Here is a 24,957-nt window from a genome sequence, read left to right as displayed (position 1 = left end):
TAGTATTGTCTGGGTATATGTAATATACATACATGTAGTATCCTTTGGTAGGTCATCCGGCCTCACAAAATATCTATTCCAATGTGTTTACTTCTCTCGCTTTCTTGATTCTTTCCTCTACCATCTGTCAGCAATTCAGATGTTTTGACTTCATTCAGAGTGGACCATCACTTTCTCCATGTTTCTAAGAGCTGCCCTAGCAGTGAATTTGCACCACCCCCTGGGGTTCTTGCTCAATATTAAATCCCATATCCTGGGAGGGTAGAGATATGAGATTTCAATAAACTGTACTTTTTCCAGTGTTAGGTTTCAATAAACTGTACTTTTTCCAGTGTTAGGTTCTGGCTCCCTTGATCAAGCACCCTCAAAATTTCATCCCACGAGTACTCTCAGGCTCCTACTGGAACATGCTGGCTCATTTTTACAGCTCCATTTGGGAATAGTCCCTTTCCTCCTTTTTCAGACCCAGCTCAATGATCTAGAACCCAGGAGAGGAGCTGAGGCAGATGCTGATGGGGATCCCTGTTGTCTTGTGAGGTTGAGCCTTCTCTGGTGTCTTTTCACACCTGACTGCTAGCTTTAATAGAGAGGGGGCACCTCTGCAGTCTCTCAGGGTTCAGAGGAGCCCAGTGCATCAAAATAGGGGCATGTGCCAGATGGCCCATCCCATGTATCATGGTCCCAAGTTTCACACACCAGGGATGGACTCAGCTGAGCACTCAAACATGTTTGAAGCTCTACAATACAAATTATTAAATCTGGAGTTTGTACTGTTGGCTCCACCCTCAGCTCTAGGAGGGGTCATATGACTGGCATCTGGTTAACCGAAGTGTTGCATTCTCAGCCACAGTGATTCTTTTGTGGGGAACATGTGAGCAATCCAGGCCAGTGCATGTCAGGACTTTAGATTGTTGGGAATGGGAAGTTTCTTTTTGTCCTTGGAGCTATAAGGACATTAACCTGCCACTGCTGGTCACCATCTTCCTACCATGAAAGGAATGTATGCTTGGAAATAAAGCCAGCAGAGAGATAGGAAGATCAGAGACATCCAGAGAGCTGTGGTCCTGATACCATCGTTTAACCCCCTGACTCCAGATGTGCCTGAAACCAGTATATTCCCAGACTTTTTCGCTACTTAAGCCAATACCTTCTTTTTTGGTATTTATTTATTTATTTATTTATTTATATTTTGAGAGAGAGAGAGAGAGAAAGCGCTCAGGGGAAGGGGAATCCCAATCAGGTTCTGCACTGCCAGCCCCGATGAGGGGCTCCAACTCATGAATGGTGAGATTATGACCTGAGCCGAAATCAAGAGTTGGACGCTTAACTGACTGAGCCACCCAGGTGCCTCACCTTCTTTTTTGTCTTTTTAGATAATTTAGGCTTGGATTTTCATCACTTGAAAATAACTGCCTCCTGATAGTCATTCATCCAATCAGTATTGGCTGTGTGTCAGACATTGTTCCAGTGTAGAAATATAGCAGTCAACAAAATAGGCATCTCCTTGTCGGCCTACAACTTATATTCAGAACTTACATTCTAGGGTAAAGAAAAGAAGAAGGGAAAAAAGCAAATATGCAAACATTTTATATCAGTTGGTGACAGTTTTGTGGGGAAAAAAATAAGGCTGGGTAAGAGGAAGGATATGTTGTAGGATACTCAGGGAAGGACTCACTGCTACGGTGACTTTGAGGAGAGACTTAAGGTATGTTAGGGGAATGAGCCATGAGATAATCAGTAGGAAGTTTCCAGGAAGAAGGAGCAGCAAGTTCAAAGGCTCTGAGGTGGACGTATGCTTGCAGAGCAATGAGGCCAAAGTGTTGGCAATATGACAAGGAAGGAGGTGAGAATAGAATATGATGTCAGAGAAATAGCAGGTTGAAACCATCGAGGCCCTTGACAGCCATTTGAGCTTTGTAGTTTTACTTAACGTGGCATGTGAATCCATTGGTGGGTTTTAAGAAAAATAATGACACAGGCTAACTTTTATTTTAAAAGAATTAATTGGATCGTTGAATGGAAGGGGCAAAGGTAGGAGCAAGGAATCCAGTTAGGAATCTGCAATAATATAGATGAGAGTTGATGGTGGCCAGGGCAGGGTGTCCAGTGAAATCAGAGAGAAATGGACTGATATGGGGTAGACCAGACAGGATTTGCTCACTAACTGGATGTGGGGATAGGAGAAAGAAAGGAGTCAAGGATGACTCCAAGGTCTGTGGCCTGAGCGATTGGAAGTTTGGGATAAAATTACAGTCATTTTCTGTTAAGCCTGAGATCTCTATCAGATATCCAAGATCTGACACTCACACATTTAGGGGAGAGGTCTAGAATAGAGATATATGTTGGGGAGTCATGAGTGCATAGATGGTATTTAAACTGTGAGACAGAATAAAACATGAATATAGACCAAGAAGAGATATGAGGGCTGAATCCTGCAACACTTCCGTATTTAGAGGTCAGAGAAATGAAGAGGACCAGTAAAGAACACTGAGAAGGAACAACCGTTGAGGTAGTTGATTTTGTATATAGTGAAAAAAATTCTTTAAGGAGGAAGTGATTGGCCATGTAAAAATTACAAAAGGTGTTGATTTCTAGGACAAGAAAAACGAGGGCAGGAATTTTATTACTGGGCAATGTGGAGCTATTTTAGCACTTACTGCCGTCTTACATACTGACAACTGACATGATCATTTTCACTCTCCTCCCATTTAGATATAAGCTTTGCATCATTGTTTTGTTCATGAATGCATTCCTAGTATCTAGAAAAGTGTCTGGTATATGGTAAGTGTTCAATAAATATTTCTCAATAAATATTTCCTGAATGAAAAAATTTTGAAAAATAAGAAATAAATATTTCTCAATCTCTTTTACAAAAAATATCTTGCATTTTATATTTTGGTAGAGGAAGTGATTGTGTAGCACTAGATTTTGAATTATGTTGAAAATTTGAAAAGAGATTTAACCTCACCAAGGTTTTGTTTCCTTATCCATAAAATAAGCTGAACAAAAATAAGGCATGTTTGAGAATGTACCCAGAACATAGTAGGTACTCAATGAATGCTTTATAAATCTGGAAAAGATGGCCAGACCACACAGTGGCATGCAAATGTATTCCAGATAAATAAATCATTTGACATGGTGTCATTGATTTGAGAAGTGAGTCGGAAAAAGAAAAGTAAGTTGCATTTCCAACTAAAGGTACTTGAGTGCATCTCAAAGTGAAATAAGGGCCATAATACATTCAGATTCATGTTGCTATTATGGTTGTTTCACATTAAAATACATTAGCTTTGAGGTGTGTGGGGTGTGTGTGTGTGTGTGTGTGAGCGCACATGTACTTTTAATCCTCTTTATCTATTTCTCACCCATCCCCCCTCCCACTTCCCCTCTGGCAACCAGTTTTGTTCTCTGTATTTAGGAACTGTTTGTGTCTTTTTCTTTGTTAATTCATTTGTTTTGTTTCTTAAATTCCACATATGACCGAAATCATGTTGCCTTTCTCTGACTGACTTATCTCACTTAGGTCCAATAATGTTGTTCCTAATGCCAAGATGTCATTCTTTTTTATGGCTAAGTAATATTCCATTGTATATGTATACTTCTACTTCTCCTTTCCCTCCATCTCCCCCCCTCCTCCTCGTCCTTTCTCTTCTCCTTTTGCTTCTTAATATCACATCTTCTTTATCCATTCATCTATCCATGGACAACTGGGTTGCTTCCATATCTTGGCTATTCTAAATAATGCTTCAATACATAAAGCGTACACATATCTTTTTGAATTAGTGTTTTCATTTTCTTTGGGTAAATACCCAGTAGTGGAATTACTGGATTATTACGGTAGTTCTATTATTAACTTTTTCGAGGAAACTTCATACTGTTTTCCACAGTGGCTGTACCAGTTGCATTCCCACCAACAGTGCACAAGAGTTCCTTTTTCTCTACATCCTCGCCAAAACCTGTTATCTCTTGTGTTTCTTATTTTAGCTATTCTGACAGATGTAAGGTGATATATTACTGTGGTTTTGATTTGCATTTCCCTGATGATTAGCGATGTTAAGCATTTTTTATGTGTCTGTTGGCTATCTATATGTCTTCTTTGTAAAAGTATCTATTCAGTTTCTTTGCCCATTTTTAATTGGATTATTTGTTATTTTTGTATTTAATTATATAGGTTCTTTATGTATTTTGGATATTAACCCATTATTAGATATATCATTTGCGAATATCTTTTCCAATTTAATAGGTTGCCTTTTTGTTTTGTTGATGCTTTCCTTCAGTGTGCAAAGGGCTTTTTTTTTCCTTTTTTAGTACCTTGTGTCTTATTGTTCATTCTGTAGTTCAAGTCTCATTACATTATAGATCTAGGATGGGTAGATTTTTTTTTTAAGTTTGTTTTTAATTTGAGTGTAGCTGACACACAATGTTACATTAGTTTCAGGTGTGCAACATAGTGATTCAACAAGACTATACATTATTGACAATAGCCAAATTATGGAAGCTGCCCAAGTGCCCTTTCATAGATGAATGCATAAAGAAGTTGTGGTATATACAGACACGTTGGAATATCATTCAGCCACAAAAAAAAAAAAAAAAGAAATCTTACCATTTGTAATGACATGGATGAAGCTAGAGAGTATAATGCTAAGAGAAATAAATCAGAGAAAGACAAATACTACATGATTTCACTCATATGTGGGATTTAATCAGCAAAACCAATGGGAGAGAGACAAACCAAGAAACAGACTCATAACTATGGAGAACAAACTGATGGTTACCCGAGGAAGGTGGATGGGGATGGGCATTAAGGACTGCACTTGTTATGATGAGCACTGGGTGATGTATGGAATTGTTAAATCACTATATTGTATGCCCGAAACTAATAGAACACTGTATGTTAACTATACTGGAATTAAAAATTTTTAAAAACCACAACTCTATACATTATGCTATGCTCACCACAAGTGTAGGTATCTGTCATCTTACAATACCACTGACTGTATTTCCTATGATGTACCTTCTATTCCTGTGACTTATTCATTACGTAACTGAAGACTAGATCTTCCACTCCCTTTCAACCATTTTACCCATTCCCCCACCTCCCTCCCCTCTGGCAACCATCAGTTTGTTATAAATAAACCATCAGTTTATTTATAGGTCTGGTTCTGCTTTTTGTTTGGTTGTTTATTCATTTGTTTTATTTAAATTTTTTTTAATATTTATTTATTGTTGAGAGAGAGAGAGAGAGAGAGAGAGCAGGAGAGAGTCAGAGAGAGAGGGAGACACAGAATCTGAAGCAGGTTCCTGGCTCCGAGCTGCCAGCACAGAGCCTGACGTGGGGTTTGAACTCACAAACTGTGAGATCTTGACCTGAGCTGAAGTTGGAGGCTTAACTGACTGAACCACCCAGGTGCCCCTGTTTTGTGTTTTAGATTCCACATATAAATGAAATCATATGATATTTGTCTTTTCCAGTCTGATTTATTTCACTTAGCATAATACCCTCTAGGTCTAGGATGGGTAGACTTTGGTGAGACCACTTTCCCTACACCTACACCTTCCCATAGATTACCCTGATCTGAACCTTACAAAAAACACCAGAGTTCAGTGGAGCATATATCAAGGCTTGGAAAAACTACAAATTTCTCGAGATCAAAGTGTTAACCTCAAAAGGTTAACTAGGAAGCTCCTCATGGTAGATTTAAAGTAGGTAAAGATTATATTTTAAAGGAGATTGACTTTTAGCAGGGGAAAAATGTGCTGAGTGAGGAGGTTTAAAAGGGGATGGGATAATTACTTGGAGTTGAGAATTATTCTGGATTATCACTTAAGCACCCTGGGCATGTAGCCAAATCTCTTGGGTTAATATTTCTTTTCTTTTGTTTTCCAGGATTAGGCAACAGCATAGCCTTCTGTCATTTTGCATTTCTTTATCTATTAAACAGTCAACAGGTGATAACCTGCTGTCTCTTTGGACCCAGAATATTTGGCTATCATCATACCCTTAATAGATAACCATAATCAAGAACACGTTGGTATCGATGTATTAAAACTGGACATCTTGGAGTAGGGGGATGGCAAGATGGTAATTAAAGTTCTGATCCTTTGGAAATCAGGTCTCATGGCCAGGTACTAGACATTATAAGATCCTAAGAATTTGAAAGACAAATATTTAGAGAAAACCTCCAAGGACAGACTTCCAAAAAGGGACAAAGTTCGTATTAGTATGCCACTCTTATAGCTCTCTTCATAAAATTATCTTTTGCCATGACATGTGGGTTATTACAACAATAGGGGAAGAGAGGCTGAATCAGAAAGGATTTTGAAATGAGACAACTGGAAAAGGGATTTTAAAGTCTTAAAGTGTACCCCTCAAGGAAATGGCTCAAAGCATCACATTGTAGATTCCTTACTTGTACTTGGACTTCACAGAGGCATAATCACTACATCTAACTGTCTTGGGGGTGCCCCAGTGGCTCAGTCTGTTGAGTGTTGGACTCTTGATTTCCACTTGGGTCATGATCTCATAGTTTGTGAGTTCGAGCCCCACATCAGGCTTTGTGCTGACAGAGCAGCGTCTGCTTGGGATTCTCTCTCTCTCTCTCTCTCTCTCTCTCTCTCAAAATAAAAAAAAAAATTAAGGTTTATTTATTTATTTTTTGAGAGAGAGAGAGCAAGCAGGGGAAAGGCAGGGAGAGAGGAGACAGAGAATCCCAAGCAGGCTCTGTGCTGTCAGCACAGAGCCCTACATGGGCTCAAACTCACAAGCTGTGAGATTATGACCTGAACTGAAAGCAAGAGTCAGATGCTCACCCACAGAGCCACCCAGGCGCCCCTTTAAAAAAATTTTTTTAATGTTTATGTACTTATTTAAGAAAAAAATTTTAACGTTTATTTATTTTTGAGAGAGAGAGACAGAGCATGAGCAGGGGAGGGCAGAGAGAGAGGGAGACACAGAATAATCCGAAGTAGGATCCAGGCTCTGAGTTGTCCACACAAAGCCTGATGTGGGGTTTGAACCCATGAACCATGAGAGCATGACCTGAGCTGAAGTCAGATGTTCAACTGACTGAAACACCTAGGTGCCCCAACGTTTAGTTATTTTTGAGAGGGGGCACACATACAGAATCTGAAGCAGGCTCCAGACTCTGAGCTGTCAGCACAGAGCCCGATGAGGGGCTTGGACTCATGGACCATGAGATCATGACCTGGACCAAAGTCTGACGCTTAACCAACTAAGCCACCCAGGCACCCCAAATAAATAAGCTTTAAAAAAAACCCCTAACTGGTCTTTGTTATTATTACCTCATTTATTTAGCACTTTCTTAATATTAGACATTGTGCTAAGTGTTACATATATTATTCCATTTACTTCTCATGAAAATACCTATGAGATAGGCACTATTAACATTCTCACTTCATTCACAGAAAACTGAGGCTTAATCCCAGCATAGTAAGACCTTGTTAAGTAGCACCTGGATAATGGGAAATAAGTGGCTAGCTGAGGCACTAAGAAGCACAAACACCTTTTACAGCAACTTAACCAAGGCTAAAGCATAGTTGTCATGGAATAAGAGAATGCAGAAGTCAGAAAACTGCTTTCTTAATGTTTTTAGGACTCTTACAAGAAATAGAGTAGATTAAACATTTTTAATTAGATTTTCTCATTTATTCATGATTTGCTCCCTTCCATGAGTTGGGCACTGTATTGGGACTGGGAATATAATAATGAACAAATGCAGTGTGCAGGCTATTGAAAGATGAATCATTCAAACAATGGTAATATGAGAAGCGCTATAATATAGAGTAATGTTTCCAAAACTTTTCTGCCAATGAGAATTCCCTGGGTGACTTGTTTAATAAACAGATCACCATGCTTTTTCCATGGAAGTTCCGAGGTCCTGGAATATGCTTTTTAATAAACACTGTAGATGAGTCTTCTATTCAGGAAACTTTAGGTGTGTGCCCAAATGTTTCTAGTGATCAAAGGTCAGGTGTCTACCCAGGCTGGAGAGTTAAGGGTGGCTTCACAGAGGACGTGATAGCTAAATAAGAGTGTAGGGACAGGAGCCATTTCATTCTCCAGCAAGGGGACCCTCGTGCTCCCAAGTGTGAAAGTGTGAGCCAACACTGACCTATTTAGAATAGCAATTAGACACCACTGGAGCACAAAAGATGCAAAAGGAAATAGCAAATGTTAGGCTGGGGAGAAAGTTGGTGGTCAGATTATGAAGATTCTGGAATGCCATGTGAAGAATTTAGGAGATTTAAATACTTTAAAAAATGTGTATTTACTTACAAAATATAAGGAGCTCTCTCCATATAAATTAATTCAAAGGAATATTACATGCTCAGACGTCCCCTGCTCCAGGGAAACCACCGCCTTCTTTCCTTCCTCTCTCCTTAGTTCAGGCCCCTCTCCTATGGCCTTCCTTAATATACTGTGAGTGTGTAACATATCGCATATGTATATTTTATGTTTATTATTCCATATTATATGCTTATTTGTCTGCCTCTTCCACTTCGTTGTGAATTATTCTCTGAAGGCAAGGAATGTGATTTATTGTTTTTGTATCCATAGGAATGAGCAAGGCACATAATAAGTCCTTAGTGTTTTTTTTGTTTGTTTTTAATGTCTATTTATTTATTTATTTAAAAAAATTTTTTTAACGTTTATTTATTTTTGAGACAAAGAGAAACAGAGCATGAACGGGGGAGGGGCAGAGAGAGAGGGAGACACAGAATAGGAAGCAGGCTCCAGGCTCTGAGCCATCAGCCCAGAGCCCGACGCGGGGCTCGAACTCACGGACCGCGAGATCGTGACCTGAGCTGAAGTTCGACGCTTAACCGACTGAGCCACCCAGGCGCCCCTATTTATTTATTTTTTAACGTTTATTTATTTTTGCAACAGAGAGAGACAGAGCATGAACGGGGGAAGGGCAGAGAGAGAGGGAGACACAGAATCCGAAGCAGGCTCCAGGCTCCGACCATCAGCCCAGAGCCCAACGCGGGGCTTGAACTCACGGACTGAGAGATCGTGACCTGAGTTGAAGTTGGACGCTTAACCGACTGAGCCACCCAGGCGCCCCATGTCTATTTATTTTTGACAGCAAGAGAGAGACACAGAGCATGAGTGGAGGAGGGGCAGAGAGAGAGGGAGACACAGGTCCAAAGCAGGCTCTAGGCTCTGAGCTGTCAGCACAGAGCCAGACAGGCCTCGAGCTCATGAACTGTGAGATAATAACCTGAGCCGTAGTCAGAGACTTAACCAAATGAGGCACCCAGGTGCCCCATGCTTAGTGTTTTTTGAATAGAAGAAAGAGAGAGGGAGAGAATACTATGTTCACTCTTTTAAAAACATACATATTATTATCAGGACTTTTGACTACTCTGAATTGAATTAAAGAATAAATGCCTTGTCTCAACAAATCAGAAGCCAGTATCTGATGTGGTTTAAAAGCATAAAAAATAGGGGCGCCTGGGTGGCGCAGTCGGTTAAGCGTCCGACTTCAGCCAGGTCACGATCTCGCGGTCCGTGAGTTCGAGCCCCGCGTCAGGCTCTGGGCTGATGGCTCGGAGCCTGGAGCCTGTTTCCGATTCTGTGTCTCCCTCTCTCTCTGCCCCTCCCCCGTTCATGCTCTGTCTCTCTCTGTCCCAAAAATAAAAAATACAAAACGTTGAAAAAAAAAAAATTTAAAAAAAGCATAAAAAATATCCTGCTCTGTTAGTGTGAAATTAGTTCAGTAATTAAATAGCTACAGTTCGTATACAGCACATTTAAGCTACATGGCTCAGTGAGAATATATAATGTTACCATATATGTTTTAAAGAGGACATTTCAGAAGTTCTAAAGGAAAGAAAGGTAAACAAAAATAACTGAATTCTAGAAGTTTAACTCACTTGGGGCGCCTCGATCATTTAATTCTTGATCTCAGCTCAGGTCTTGATCTCAGGGTTGTGACTTTAAGCTCCACGTTGGGCTCCATGCTAGGTGTTCAGTCTATTTAAAAAACAAAAACAAAAACAAAAAATTTAGAAGTTTAACTCACTTAAGGTTGTTGTTTTGTTAAGAACAATTTTCACTCGAAACTCATTAGAAGATTTATATGTAAAAATACATAAAAATCTAGAATCAAAAGCAATTACTTTTTATTTCACATGCATCAATTCTCTCATTTTAGATGGAAAGCATTTAAAAATATTTTCCACTTCATCTTTAGTTTGCTTTAGCTCTGATATTGTAGTCTGGCCCAATATCCTGTGATTATTGCATCAACACAATGAAATATTGTAAAACAATCCTTCTTTTACAAAACAATTAGGTTTTTAGAAAAGTAACCTATGTTTTCCTTTTCCTCTGTCACTTTAAGTTTTCATTGTTGAAAACTTTCTAATTGCTTTTAATGTTTACAAATCTATTATTTTAAAATGATTGTATCTAAAAAGGTATTCTACAATAATTACTTTAAAATAAAGACTTGGATTAAAAACTTATTTGGATATTTGTGACAGCTAAAACAGAAAATGTCAGGTTTTAGAAAAAATTGGCTTTGAAAAAGCAATATCTTGCTCAATGTGGACATATGTGTTCTTTATAAGAACAATTTATATTAGAATCTATTGTTATTTATACAAATTTTCATTGAGTGGAGAATTGTACATCTGCCCAGTGAAGTTTTATGAAAAGAAGGAAAAGAAGTAAAACTATTAAACAGAGAAAAAATAATTTAGAAAAGATTTAGTGTAACTCCATTAGCAATTTGGATTCAGGCAATTTATCCAAGGAAGCAGTTATTTATGTTTGTGAAATTGGAGAAGAATGTTAGCTAGAAGTCTTCATTTTCTCTTGTTGGGTCATCTTACTTAGAATTATGGGTGGTTGAAGTAAAACACAATCTCAAACATCATCTGGGTGAGGAGTTCTTGACTTGCATTAGAATTACCTGAGAAGCTTTTTAATAAAAAGCCCTTACTCAAGCCCCATTCCTTTGCCCCCAGACCCCACCCAGTCTGACTCAATTCATCTGGCAAGGGGCCCAACATCAGTATTTGTGTGTATGTGTATTAAAATATACAAAACATAAAATTCACCCTCTTAACCATTTGAAAGTGTATAGTTCAGTAGTATTAAGTACACTCATAACGTCATGCAGCCATCATCACAATCGACCTCCAGAAATTTTTCATCTTCCCAAACAGAAACTATACCTATTAAAAAATAACTTCCTGTTCCCTCTTTCTCCTCTTTAACCACCATCCTACTTTCTGTCTTGATCAATTTGACTATGTTAGGTACTTCATGTAAATGGAATCATACAATTTTTGTTTTGTTTTGTTTTGTTTTGTTTTTGTGACTGGCTTAGCTCACGTAGCGTAATTGCCTTCAAGGTGCATCTGTGTTGTAGCACCTGTTAGAATTCATTCCTCTTTAAGGCTGCCAGTATCAGGAGTTTTAAAAGCTCTGCAGGTGATTCTAATGTACAACCAGAGCTGAGACCTACTCATCTTTTCCAACTCCCTCCTTTTTCAGATGAGAAAACTGAGATTCAGAGAGAGGAAGCGACATTCATTTATCTATCATCCACTTATTCATTACATATTTACTGCCCACCTACTGTGTTTCCAGGCACCGTGCTGGGTACAGTTAGACTCACACAAGGCCAAGTAAATTTGAACTCAGATCTCCTGATCTGAAGTCTTTGGGCAGCTTCACAGTTCCTCTTGCTATAATACACTCTTTTCCTTATGTTTAAAAAACTGCAAATCCCAATAGCAGCAAGATATATTATTTTCTCTGGGGCTACTTGGGGAACCAATATTTAATATACTTTTATGTAGACTTCTATTTAGAATCACTTTTATTTTCTCTAATTGTAATCAAAGTTAAATATAGCAATCATGAATCAAGCCAAACTATTAATTTAGTTGGGAACAGCTAATTTACAGTATCTTTAAGTTTACCCTCTATACCAAGAAGTACCTGGTAAATAAAAACATAGCAGAAAATCCTTAAAATGCTATTTCTCTAAAAGATGGGTGGGAGGGGTGCCTGGGTGGCTCAGTCGGTCGGGCGGCCGACTTCGGCTCAGGTCATGATCTCGCGGTCTGTGAGTTTGAGCCCCGCGTCGGGCTCTGTGCTGACAGCTCAGAACCTGGAGCCTGTTTCGGATTCTGTGTCTCCCTCTCTCTGACCCTCCCCCATTCATGCTCTGTCTCTCTCTGTCTCAGAAATAAACGTTTAAAAAACAAACAAACAAAAAAAACCAAAAAATAAATAAATAAAAGATGGGTAGGAAACCTGGAGCTTTCAATTTAATGTCATCTGGTCATGGGACATATCCAAAGAATTTATGCTTAAGGCCATGAAATTATAACCTTATTTTATTTTATTTTTTTTATAACCTTATTTTAAAGTATATAATACCAATACTCTTAAAATATATTCTTTGTGTAATAAAAATCAGTCAATAAAGTCCAACAGTTTTTTTTAAAGTACACAAATGGAAAATTTCATATTTCTTTAAAGACAAAATAATGAATTCATTTTATTTCCATAAATTTTATATACTGATAAAATATATGTGACATAAAATTTACCATTTTAACCATTTTTAAGTGTATAAATCAGTGTTAGTACATACATCACAGTGTTGTGTAACCATTACCACTATCTATTTACAGAGCTTTTTCATCATCCCAAACCAAAACTCTGTACCCATTAAATTATAACTCTCCATTCACCACTCCTCCTTAGTCCCTGGTAACCCATTTTATACTTCCTGTCTATGAATTTGCCTATTCTAGGTACCTCCTATAAAAAGAATCATACAATATTTTCTTTCTGTCTAGCTTATTGCATTAGCATAATGCCATCAAGTTTCATCCATGTTGTGTAGCATGTGTCAGAATTTCCTTCCTTTTTAAGGCTGAATAATATTCCACTGTATGGACATACCATATCCACTTACTTGTTGATTGTTTTTTCTACGTTTTGGCTACTATGAAAAAATGCCTCTTGTGAATGTGGATGTACAAATATCTGTTCCAGGCCCTACTTTTGATTCTTTTGTGTATATACCTATGTGAAGTTGCTGTAACATATGGTAATTCTATGTTTCACGTTTTGAGGAATTGCCATACTATTTCCCATAGAGCTGTACCATCTTACATTCCTGCCAGCAATGCGCAAGGATTCCAATTTCTCAATATCCTTCCCACCTTTAGTAAAATTTCAACCTTATTTATATAAACTTTATTATATAATTCTTGATACTAAAATGTTTTTTAACCCCTCACCTTTAATTATTCTGCATTTCTAGGTTGCATGGTCCTTTCTCAGTCCAACATAAATGTTTAAATTCTTAATCTTAAACATACACCTTCTGTGTTTATAAAATATGTTCTGGGGTGCCTGGGTGGCTCAGTTGGTTAACCGTCTGCCTCTTCATCTTGGCTCAGGTCGTGATCTCACGGTTCACGAGTTTAAGCCCCACATTGGGCTCTGCGCTGGCAGTGTGGAGCCTACTTGGGATTCTGTCTCCCTTTCTCTCTGCCCCACCGCTGCTCTCTCTCTCTCTCTCTCCCTGTCTCAAAATAAATAAAAATAAATAAACATTAAAATATGTTCTTATTGAAAACCTACAATCCATGTCGCCAGTATTTCTCCAGGTTTTGCCAAGCTGAGAGTACTGACAGGGTCACATTAACAGTAATATCTGGGGACTCCTGGGTGGCTCAGTCGGTTAAGTATCCGACTTCGGCTCAGGTCATGATCTCGTGGCTCGTGAGTTTGAGCCCCTTGTCGGGCTCTATGCTGACAGCTCAGAGCCTGGAGCCTGCTTCGGTTTCTGTGTCTCCCTCTCTCTGCCCCTCTCCCGCTCATGCTCCGTCTCTCTCTCTCTCTCTCTCTCTCTCTCTCAAAAATAAATAAACATTAAAATTTTTTTTTGAAAACCAGTAATATCTGAAATTTTCCTGCCTCTTGTTTCTAGGCATATATATCCTCCTTCTCCTCTGGCCCACTTGAGGTATTCCTTCTTACAAGTTCTCAGGAAGTCTCCCTATGAGCTTGGGTACAGTCACTGGTGTAATTACTCGGGAAGCCACTGGAGGGCAGCAATTCCCTCTTACCTTTGACCCTAGCCCTGGAGAGGATGCAGTCATCAGGCCCATAGCATTTCTAAAATGGAAAACTCTCGAAGTGCTGCATGGCAACTATACAGAAACAGGGGTATTCCTCTTCCATACTTTTGGTCACACTTTGTCACCTGGGTTTCATAGAGTCCCATGCGGAAACTTGAGCACAAGTCTGAATCCAAGATTAATAACTGATTGAGAAAGTGAAAAAAAAGTCCCTGACAGTTTTTAGCTGGCAGCACATAGCTGGCTATGGTGTTCCCCCACTGAAGATAAACAGAGTAACAATAATTAGACAAGGTCACTTCTGTGACTATGGTAGGAAAAAGACAGTAATCATATCTGAACACGGGCAGAATGAGGACATTAAGCAGCCAGGAAAATAAGCAAATACTCCCCTGTTCTAGCTATGTGAGTGACTCCAGCCCTCTAGGTAAAATTTAGATATCCAATCATGGAATTGTCCCTGCGTCTTGACAGAACACAATCTAAAACAAACCCTCACTTCTCCCCAAATCAATCAGTGTAAGTCCAAATCCTAACAAGACCCTCCCCACTGGTTCTTAACCTAGACACCCCCAGGTGTTCAAGTGTGCATTCTCCCTTGCTGCAGCAAGCTTACAAACCCAAGTTTATTTGACAATAGTTGTATTATCAGTGGCTTTTGCCTGGCAGACCATCTTGATCACTCTGCTCTCATTGCCTACATCCTCCTGAATCTTAAAAGCATTCCTATGCAAATTGATGCCTGTGAAATGGCTGGGTTTTAGCTGAAAAAATTTTGTTTTCTGTATTTTCTGAAAATTTGCAATGAACACGGAATATTTTGAAACAAAATTTTTTTTAACATTTATTTTTGAGAGACAGGGAGTGAGCAGGGGAGGGGCAGAGAGAGAGGGAGACACAGAATCTGAAGTGGGTTCCAGGCTCTAAGCTGTCAGCACAGAGCCTGATGCAGGACTCGAACTCGTGAACCGTGAGATTATGACCTGAGATGAAGTTGGACGCTTAACTGACTGAGCCACCCAGGTGCCCCAACATGGAATACTTTTATAATAAAGGAAAGAACTGTACCTTTAAAGTAATAGAACTCTTTTGCCCACTTCTCCACTGGTAGGGAAACTTTCAAAACCCCTATAATTTTCTCCTTGGCTTACACATCAAAATGAAGTACTATACCCTTTATCTTTCTGTCAGTTTTCTATCTCTTCATTTCTCTTCACTTTTTGCTCTTTATATACTTCTTTTCTTGGTTCACACACCTATTTTCACTTCTTTTATTCCATTCTTCCCTATTTTTTTAAATGTGTATTTATTTTGTGAGAGACAGAGAGAGAAGGGAAGGGGCAGAGAGACAGGGAGACAGAGAATACCAAAAGCAGGCTCTGTGCTGACAGAGTTGGCTCTGGCTCAGTCGGCTGAACATCTGACTTTTGGTTTCGGCTCAGGTCATGATCTTGCGGCTTGTGGGTTCCAGCTCCTTGTCAGGTATGTCGGGCTCTGTGCTAACAGCTCAGAGCCTGGAGCCTGCTTTGGATTCTGTGTCTCCCTCTCTCTGCCCCTCCCCCACTCATGTTCTGTCTCTCTCTCTCTCTTTCTCTCCTTCAAAAATAAACATTAAAAAAAACATAATGTTTAAACATTATGTTTAAAAAACATAAATAAAATAAAATAAAATTTAAAAATATTTTAAATAGATTAGAGGAACAAATGTGTTCATTTTTCTTGATCACTAAACTACTCATTATCATTAGCATGTAAGAAATGATGCTAATTATGAAAAGATCTATCTTATCCAATATAATGAGACCTTTATATAATAAACTGTTTTCCTTTACTAAATATATTAATTCCTAAATTTTTAATAAATAAATTTTACTTATTGAGAACTCAATTAACTTCAACCAATGAGATTTTTGAGAGCTCCTACAGCTACATTTAATATTTCAGAGTCATGCGTATCCTTTTTTATGTCTCCCTAAATAAATCGAAGTTGAAGCTCTTGTAACTTATCAGAGCTTTAGTTCTAGAAAATACACTTCCCAGACTAGCTCAAAGGAATGCATAGGAACCAGTTTAGTTTTTAGCACAGAACCCCATACAATATGACCCCCAGAGACAGTTCAATTTTTCATATCTTCATGTTCCTACTAGCATTAGATTTTTTTAATACCAAGAAGCTTACCACTTCTCTCAGTGTGGGGACCCATATGAAAATCTTTGCAAGTTCAAAGAAAGTGAAATTATCGGGGCGCCTGGGTGGCTCAGTCGGTTAAGTGTCCGACTTCGGCTCATGTCATGATCTCAGCGTTCTTGAGTTTGAGCCCCACATTGGGTTCTGTGATGACAGCTTGGAGCCTGCTTCGGATTCTGTGTCTCCCTCTCTCTCTACCCCTCGCCTGCTCACACACTCTCTCTCTCTCAAATAAACAAACATTAAAAAAAGTTTTTTTAAAAGAAAGTGAAATTATCATAAATAAAAACCTGTGCACACAAGTGGAAAATATTAATAAGATCAATGTGTCCTCTGTATTGTTGCATTTCTGAGGCATATCTTTATTCTGAACAAAAAGTCTAAAAGTTTCTGAGAGCTACAGGAAGAGAAACAAACAAACCAGTTTTGCCTTTTCTTATTAATTAATTGACCATTAATATATCCATTTATACTTAATGTTGTATATAATCAAAGTAAACATTTATCATAGGTTATCTATGTGCCATGTTCTCTTTTAAGAGTTTCATGAGTGGGACGCCTGGGGTGGCTCGGTCGGTTAAGCATCTGACTTCAGTTCAGGTCATGATCTCGTGGTTTGTGAGTTCCAGCACTGTGTGGGGCTCTGTGCTGACAGCTCAGAGCCTGGAGCTGCTTCGGGTTCGGTGTCTCTCTCTTGCTCCTCCCCTACTCGCGCTCTGTGTCTCTCAAATATGAACAAACATTTAAAAAAATTTTTTTTAAAGAGCTTCATGAGTATTAACTTGTTAATTCAGTAAACAACGCTAAGAGATTAATACTATCCTTATCCCTATTTTAATTAAAAAAAATTTTTTTTGAGAGAGTATATGCACATGTGCATGCAAGCTGGGAAAAGACAGCAGGAGATGGAGGGAGAAAATCTCGACTCAGGGCTCCATCTCATGACCCTGAGATCATGTCTTGAGCTGAAATTAAAAGTCAGATGCTTAACTGACTGAGCCACCCAGGTGCCCCTCTTATCCCTATTTTTAGAAAATATGCAAACTGAGCCACAGACAGATTAATAAATTACCAATGTTACTAAGTAAGTGGTAAAGCTAATATTAAACTCCAGAAATCTGGCTCTCATAGCAATAACCTCTCCTCTACAGAATATAATCTCCTCAGTAAGTATGCTCTCACCCTCTTCCCTGATTCAAGCGATTCCAACCTAAACCAATTGAACACTCCCTTCCTGTAATTCCTGTCCTAAACCATGGGAAATGACTGCAAATATTTGGAGTCTGTGTATCCCAGTTGAGAGGGATCCTGACCATACCACCTGTGCCACAAGCTTTCCCTGCAGTTCGTGCCTCTCACCCTCTAGATCTGCCTTGTTTCCAGTTTGAACCCAAGCCTGCTTTTCCAGCCTTTCTATGGGTTCTGTAAGTTCGTCACGTTAACTTCCAATAAACACTCTTCTGCTTGAGTTGCCAGGGTTAGTTTCTGTTTCTTGAACCAAAGAATGCAAATAGATACCATTGGAAGTTAGGGAAATGTCTGTTATTTCTTTAAATTCTCTCTGTTGTGCTAGGGCTGTACCTAGAGGAGGTGCTTAGTCATTGAGAGAGCTGACTCTGGAGCTCAGCTGCCTGAATTTGATCCTATCTCCACCAATTACTAGTTTCCTATCTTAATAATGAGGACAGGGTGCCTGGGTGGCTCAGTCGGTTAAGCATCCAACCCTGGATTTCAGCTCAGGCCATGATCTCAAGGTGGTGAGACGGAGCCCTGTGGTGGACTCCATGCTGGGCACAGAGTGCCAGCTTAGGATCCTCTCCCTCTCCCTCTGCCCCTTCTCAGGTTGTACACACTTTTTCTCTCAAAAGTAAATAAATAAATGGTAATGAAAAAGGAAAAAAAAAAAAAACCAATGGGGATAATAATAGTACCTACCTCATAGGGTTGCTGTGAAGATTAAATGAGAGAAACAAAGTGTTTAGAAGGTATCTGCCATATACAAAGCACCCAGTGAAACTTACCTTCTTTTATTATCATCATCTAGATTTCTAGTCTATTAAAATTATTCCAACTATAAATGCAATATACAGTAATAATTTTACTCCACCATCAAAATTTAATTCTCCACATATTAAGTAAGATGTTCATTTAATTTAAAAATCTCCAGAGAGAAAGTTCCTGAATAAATCTATATTTATGAAAATATGCACTTTGGGTTCTGCAACAGCCCCTCATTTTAATATATATTCTATCTAGTAAAATAGCTTTTCTTATTTTAACTACTTTTTGAGAGACAATGCTATGAATATATTAATAGGTTAGTTTCTAGAAGGAAACCTTGTAATAAGTCTTCATTCACGCTGAAAAGATAATCTTGAAATCTGTATAGATAAAACTGCTTCATCTTATTTTGTGTAATTAATGAAGTTTTATTTAAAAAAAAATTTTTTTTAAGGTTTATTCACTTTTCAGAGACAGACAAAGTGTGAGTAGGGGAGGGGCAGACAGAGAGGAGACAAATCTGAAGCAGACTCCAGTCTCTGGGCTGTCAGCACAGAGCCCAATGTGGGGCTCAAACTCGCAAACTGCAAGATCATAACCTGAGCTAAGGTGGGACGCTTAAACATTTAACTGACTGAACCACCCAGGCACCCCTTGTCAGGTGATTTTTATACATTCTTTCAAATGCCTGATGATACAAAGAAACTTCACTGATTCCCAAAGTAATCTACTTTAACATCATGCAAGATTAGTCCTTACTTGCAAGCATGTACATGAACTAAATTCTTTCAAAACATTGTCATCAAGATGATCAGAAAATGGGGCGCCTGAGTGGCTCAGTCAGTTAAGCTTCTGACTCTTGGTTTCAGCTCAGGTCATGATCTTGCGGTTCGTGAGTTTGAGCCCTGCATCAGGCTCTGTGATGATAGTGTGGAACCTGCTTGGGATTCTCTCTCACTCCTTCTCTCTCTGCCCCTACTGTGTGTGCTCTCTCTCTCTCTTTCTCTCTCTCTCTCTCAAAATAAATAAATAAACTTAAAAGATGATCAGAAAAGCAAGTTCATGTCTAAAGTTTTGTGGCTTGATATGAATTCCCTTGTGCTAAATTAAAACTAAGCCCATTAATTTTTCAATCTATTTTATATGCCCTCATTGCATGCAATTCCAATAAGTAGACAATGGAGGCAAAAAGTGAAAATTACACAACACAAAATTGGTTCTCAAATATTCCTCCAATAGAGTAAAAATGAGTAAAGCTTACCTCTGGTCAGTATTCATGTGGTGACCAGGGCTAGCAAGAGTACCATGAGACTCTGTGTGGTTGGATCGTTGATTTTTAAATGTCTGGAGTCTTTCAATGGGAAGTGACAGAAACTCCACTGTCTAATTTAAGCAACAAAGAGAATTGTATAGGTTCCCAGAAATGGGAAGACCAATGAATAGGGCCTGCTTTGAGCATAACTGGTTCTAGAGTGCAAATTATGTCATTAGATCTCTCCTACATTTTTCTCTCTGTCTCTCTGTTTTTCTCTGTGTGGCTTCATTTTCAGGCAGGCTTTCTTCATATAGGAGCAAAGATAATCCAGCAAATAGCCCAGGTTTACTGTATTTTCACAGTGAGCAATTCCAAAGAAAAGAGGGGGACTCTTGCTGCCTCCAGATTTACATCAATCTTTGGAAAGAACTTAGATTATGTCACTTGCTCCATCCTGGACCAATTGTGTGTCTAGGGGAATTAAGTACTCTGATTGGGCAGCCTAGGTCATAAGCCCATGTAACTGACAGACCCACCAGAATCCCATGGAATGGGAAAGCAATAATTTTCAAATAGAAAGGACGGAAGAAAACTCTTCCCCCCACCAAAAAAAGGAACAGATGGGCACGTGCATGAGATTTTCCCCTAGGAGTCAAAACTCTTCATGATCTAGGAGAATAAGTAAAATTCAATGGTTTTAAGAAAAGCACACTTGAGAAAATTGTCTCTTGAAGTGATGGATGGCTTAACTAGAATTTAATAAGGAAAAAAATTCAACCCACAGCATTATCTACATTACTGGAGGTATGTTTGTATTTTTAACTTGTAAGTAAAACTGAAGACACATTTTTATTCATACATCTTCACACAGAGAGGCACATCTTAGAGATGAATATAAGATCTCAAATTATTCTTATCCAAATGTGCCCCAACATTGTACCTAATATTTATTGATCATGATATTCCCATAGCTCTGGGTGCTTCAAATCAGATGTGGACCATACCTCTTTTAAAAAAATATCTTCCTTGTAATATTTTGATACAGCTCTGGAACTTGATCTGATCAAAACACGTTCAATTAAACTTGCATAGTAAATAATCTTTCCTTGTACCTGTCAGAACCTGCCTGACTTCCCACTTCTAATCTTCCCTCTCCCTAAATAAACCTGGCCCCTAAAATAAATCTCAGCTTCTGAAATGTACTCCTGCTTATCACCCAGGAACTTGGCACAAGAAGTTACAAACACTATTTAGACCAGCTCTAACCTCATGCTCCAACAACGGGTTTCTGAATTGTCTCCAAGACCAGACTTTCTGGTAATCAATTCTTGTAATTACACCTTTATCTGTTCCCTGTGCCTGAATCCCTGACTTAGAAATTTGCTGAGAACCATACTCTCTCTAGACCTGAAGGCACTGCCTTGTTCTTATCAGTCCCTGTTCTTATCAGACCAAGGACTGAAGGTAGGCATTATAATCTCAGCCTAAATACCTCGCAGATAGGTGACTCTCACTATTTGGAAATCTACCTGGAGAAACATTCAACATCTACCATCTGAGACCTTCCAACTTCTTTGTGTTGGGCCCACGCTTTCTTGGATTGTAGCTTGCGGTCTTTTACTCTACCTTCTGGAGGTAAACTTAGTCCCAAGATCCAGAGCTTTATCTGTCCTTTTCAATGCCTTGTCGGTGGGAACCTACATCCAGTTCTTTCCCTTCTTTACACTTCTGAGGAGAATAAGATTATTTCCTGTCCTGCTGCATTTTCTCAATATCCTGAGTTTTATTTCATGAGAAAGTTACTGTTTGAGAAGAGCAATTTAACTGAATGCTGGTAGAGGAAGGCCATTCTGGATTGGAGTAATTTTTTTTTTAACATTTATTTATTTTTGAGACAGAGAGAGACAGAGCATGAACGGGGGAGGGGCAGAGAGAGAGGGAGACACAGAATCGGAAGCAGGCTCCAGGCTCTGAGCCATCAGCCCAGAGCCTGACGCGGGGCTCGAACTCACGGACCGCGAGATTGTGACCTGAGCCGAAGTCGGACACTCAACCGACTGAGCCACCCGGGCGCCCCTGGATTGGAGTAATTTTTACACTTCTTTTGTTGCTGCTCACATAAAAATACTTCATCCTTAACTTTCCTTACTGTTCTGAATTTTGTCATTTTTGTCTTTCTTGGTGTTGGACAAGTAACCCTTGCTAGTTCATAGGACTTTGAGTCACAATACTCTGATAGCCTTGGCCTCATGGGTGGTCCTATGACTAGGATCTGGCCAATTAGAGTCCCTCCAGAGTGATTGGTTCAGATTTAGGACTGACCAAGGATGGCCAACCAGAGATCTTCCTTAGAATTTGATGTGTACAAGTTTGGAGAGAAAAGTGGGGTAGATATGCTGTGACATAGGCTTGAGCTACTGGGCTATTCCCTACCACATGGAGAAGGGTGAAAAGCACCAAGAGTGAGGATATGAAGTGAGAGAATGAAGCCAAGCCAAATAGAGATGAGATGTACGAGGCAGAAACTTTTGATTTCACACATACTTCTGTTCTTTCCAGTATGTGAGCCAATAAACCTTTTTTTTTTTTTTTGTTCAAGCTGGTTTGAGTTGAATTTTGTCTTTATAATTAATAGTCTGAACTAATAGAACTCTATTTCAAGATATTTACATATCTAACCAAGATCCACCTGCTGGAGATCTGGGGGCTGATCTCTCCCCCATCTTCCCCTTCAAGTTCCAATCCATTTGAAAACAGATTTAGGGAGGATTTCCTTGTAAACTGTGTGGAGGTAAAGTGGCTTTAGCCTGAGGCTAAATTAAGGTCTCTTTCCCAGGTCTCCTCTTAGGTAGGTCTTCCAACTCCATTCTAGAGACAGTGGGGATCTGCACGAAGGATACTTCCTCAGTCAGCAGTGCATAGGGTCATGGCCTGTCTCATAAACCCTGTCGTCAGCAGAGCATATCACCCATAGTTGATGGTATAAGACTCTAGACCCCTTTTTTCAGTCCACTGCTCCTGTTTCAAATGGTTTGTCCTGACGTCACTAATCACAAGTCACTCTTACTTGATGGTATAGAAAAAGATGGTACCCTCACAGAACCCTCAGGAAATCAATTTCTACAAGTCCTTCTTCTATGGAATGTGAAGGAGAGTCACCCTGCTTCCTGGGTTCTTATCTCCCTTCCTGTCTTCTTAGCACCTCACCCTAGTTTCTCCCATATTATTCACAGTACCTTACTGACAGAGGTTGGTTTATGGCTCAGAATGGACCAATCAGAGCCCATCTGTCAACTTTCTGAATTGAACTCCAACCTCTTATGGCCCACTTCTCAGGTGCAATAGTCCCCTCTTATCCGCAGTTTTGCTTTCCACAGTTCCAGTTACCCACGGTTAACTTGAGGCTCAGAAACGGATGATCCTCCTTCTGACAGAAAACCAGAAGGTCCATAGTAGTGTAACATTACATCATAGTGCCTACATCATTCACTTCACTTGATCTCATCACGTAAGCATGTTATCATCTCACATTATCATGAGAAGAAGGGTGAGTATAGTACAATAAGATATTTTGAGGGGCACCTGATACTTCAGTCAGTTGAGTGGCTGACTCTTGATTTCGGCTCAGGTCATGATCCTAGGGTCGTGGGATTGAGCCGTGCATTGGGCTCAAGCCTGCTTGAGATTCTTGCTCTCTCTCCCTCTGTCCTCCCTGGCTCGCACCTCTCTCACTCTAAAAAAAAAAAAAGATACTTTGGGAGAGAGCACATTCACATAACTTTTATTACAGTACATTGTTATAATTGTTCTATTTTATTATTAGTTATTGTTGTTAATCTTTTACTGTGCCTCATTTATAAATTAAACTTTATCATATGTATGTATATACAAGAAAAAATACAGTATATGTAGGGTTCAGTACTATCTGTGGTTTCAGGCATCCATTGGGAGTCTTGGAATGTATCCCCACAGACAAGTAGGTATTACTGTAATGCCATCTTCAAAAAAGCCACTTTCCTTTCTCAAGCCCATCATATAAGCTCTTCCCCTCGATGGAATGCTTTTCCCTGTCATCTCACTTGACTAGCGTTTTGTCTTCCTTAGACCTCAAATGTGACTTCCTCAACTTAAATATTAACTCCTCAGAGAAGTCTTCCCTGGCAGTTCTATTTAAACTAGGATTGATGGGGCGCCTGGGTGGCGCAGTCGGTTAAGCGTCCGACTTCAGCCAGGTCACGATCTCGCGGTCCGTGAGTTCGAGCCCCGCGTCAGGCTCTGGGCTGATGGCTCGGAGCCTGGAGCCTGTTTCCGATTCTGTGTCTCCCTCTCTCTCTGCCCCTCCCCCGTTCATGCTCTGTCTCTCTCTGTCCCAAAAATAAATAAAAAACGTTGAAAAAAAAAAAATAAACTAGGATTGGCACTGTGATCTCCATCTCAGCCCCTTTTTTCACAACAAAAAGGAATAACCACTCTTCATCAAGCCTAGCATAAATGTACTCAGGTCTAACTATTTCTTTGGGTCTTCATTTTTATATGAAGGCTCCCATATCACGCAAAACTTACATTAAGTGATTTTTGTATGCTTTTCTCCTGTTACTCTGTCTCTTTGCCAGTTTAAATTGCAGATGCAGCCGGGGACCCTAAGAGGGTCAAGGAAAACTTTCTCGTCCCCTACACTTGAATAAAATAAACATGAAAGAAAGGATTCCCCTTTGCTCTCTTTAGCCTGTAACATGAACATACCTGACATTCCTTGGCCCTCTTTGACTCCCCACAGAGGCCATTGTCAAATGTCATCTCACCCAATCAACAGAAATCTTACTGCAAAAATATTGGTGAGTAATTATTTTTTACTGAAGCTTTCAAGGGAAACAGAGAAGTGGTCATAATACACCACTAGCAGCATCTTTAAAAAAATTTTTTTAATGTTTATTTTTTAAAGAGAGAGACAGAGACAGAGCACCAGCAGGGGAGGGGTAGAGAGAGAGGGAGACACAGAATCCAAAGCAGGCTCCAGGCTCTGAGCTGTTAGCACAGAGCCCAAAACGGGTTTTGAACTCACAGAGTGTGAGATCATGACCTCAGCCGAAGTTGCACACTTAACCAAGTGAGCCACTCAGGTGCCCCAGCAGCATCTTGTAAATATTTTCTTGAACATTTTTCTCTCACTGAAGATACTCAAACATTGGCATTACATGTTTCTCTTTTCTCTGTCTCAAATCTATTCAACTTCCCTCCCTGTCTTTGATACTCTCACTTCTCCTTTTCCTCTTTCTTCCCCAAGATCTTCCTCTTTAGGTCTCGTTCCCTTCCTAAAGTGGGACACATGGTCTTCTTCCGGCTTCTTCAGTTTAGATCCCCACCTCCTTAGCTG

At 39.5% G+C, this 24,957-nt stretch overlaps 1 long non-coding RNA gene and 1 pseudogene across 2 annotated transcripts in view; one reads left to right on the top strand and one right to left on the bottom strand.

The window, feature by feature from the left end:
• LOC132688569 (uncharacterized) overlaps positions 1 to 24,957 on the bottom strand; it is a 66,358-nt gene that overhangs the window by 12,677 nt on the left and 28,724 nt on the right. The window contains exon 2 of the long non-coding RNA XR_013552025.2: positions 9,898 to 9,997. This is a non-coding gene — a long non-coding RNA (uncharacterized LOC132688569). The remainder of the gene's footprint in view (positions 1 to 9,897; positions 9,998 to 24,957) is intronic.
• The window catches only part of LOC132688556 (glyceraldehyde-3-phosphate dehydrogenase-like), a 138,860-nt pseudogene that overhangs the window by 89,808 nt on the left and 24,095 nt on the right, over positions 1 to 24,957 (top strand). The gene's annotated exons all lie outside the window — the stretch shown is intronic.

The sequence above is a fragment of the Panthera onca genome, chromosome E1 (assembly GCF_046562875.1).
Source record: "Panthera onca isolate mPanOnc1 chromosome E1, mPanOnc1 haplotype 2, whole genome shotgun sequence".
In the NCBI taxonomy this organism is placed as follows: Eukaryota; Metazoa; Chordata; class Mammalia; order Carnivora; family Felidae; genus Panthera; species Panthera onca.
The sequence above is the reverse complement of the archived record's forward strand: the minus strand, read 5'-3'. Positions and strand labels throughout refer to the sequence as shown.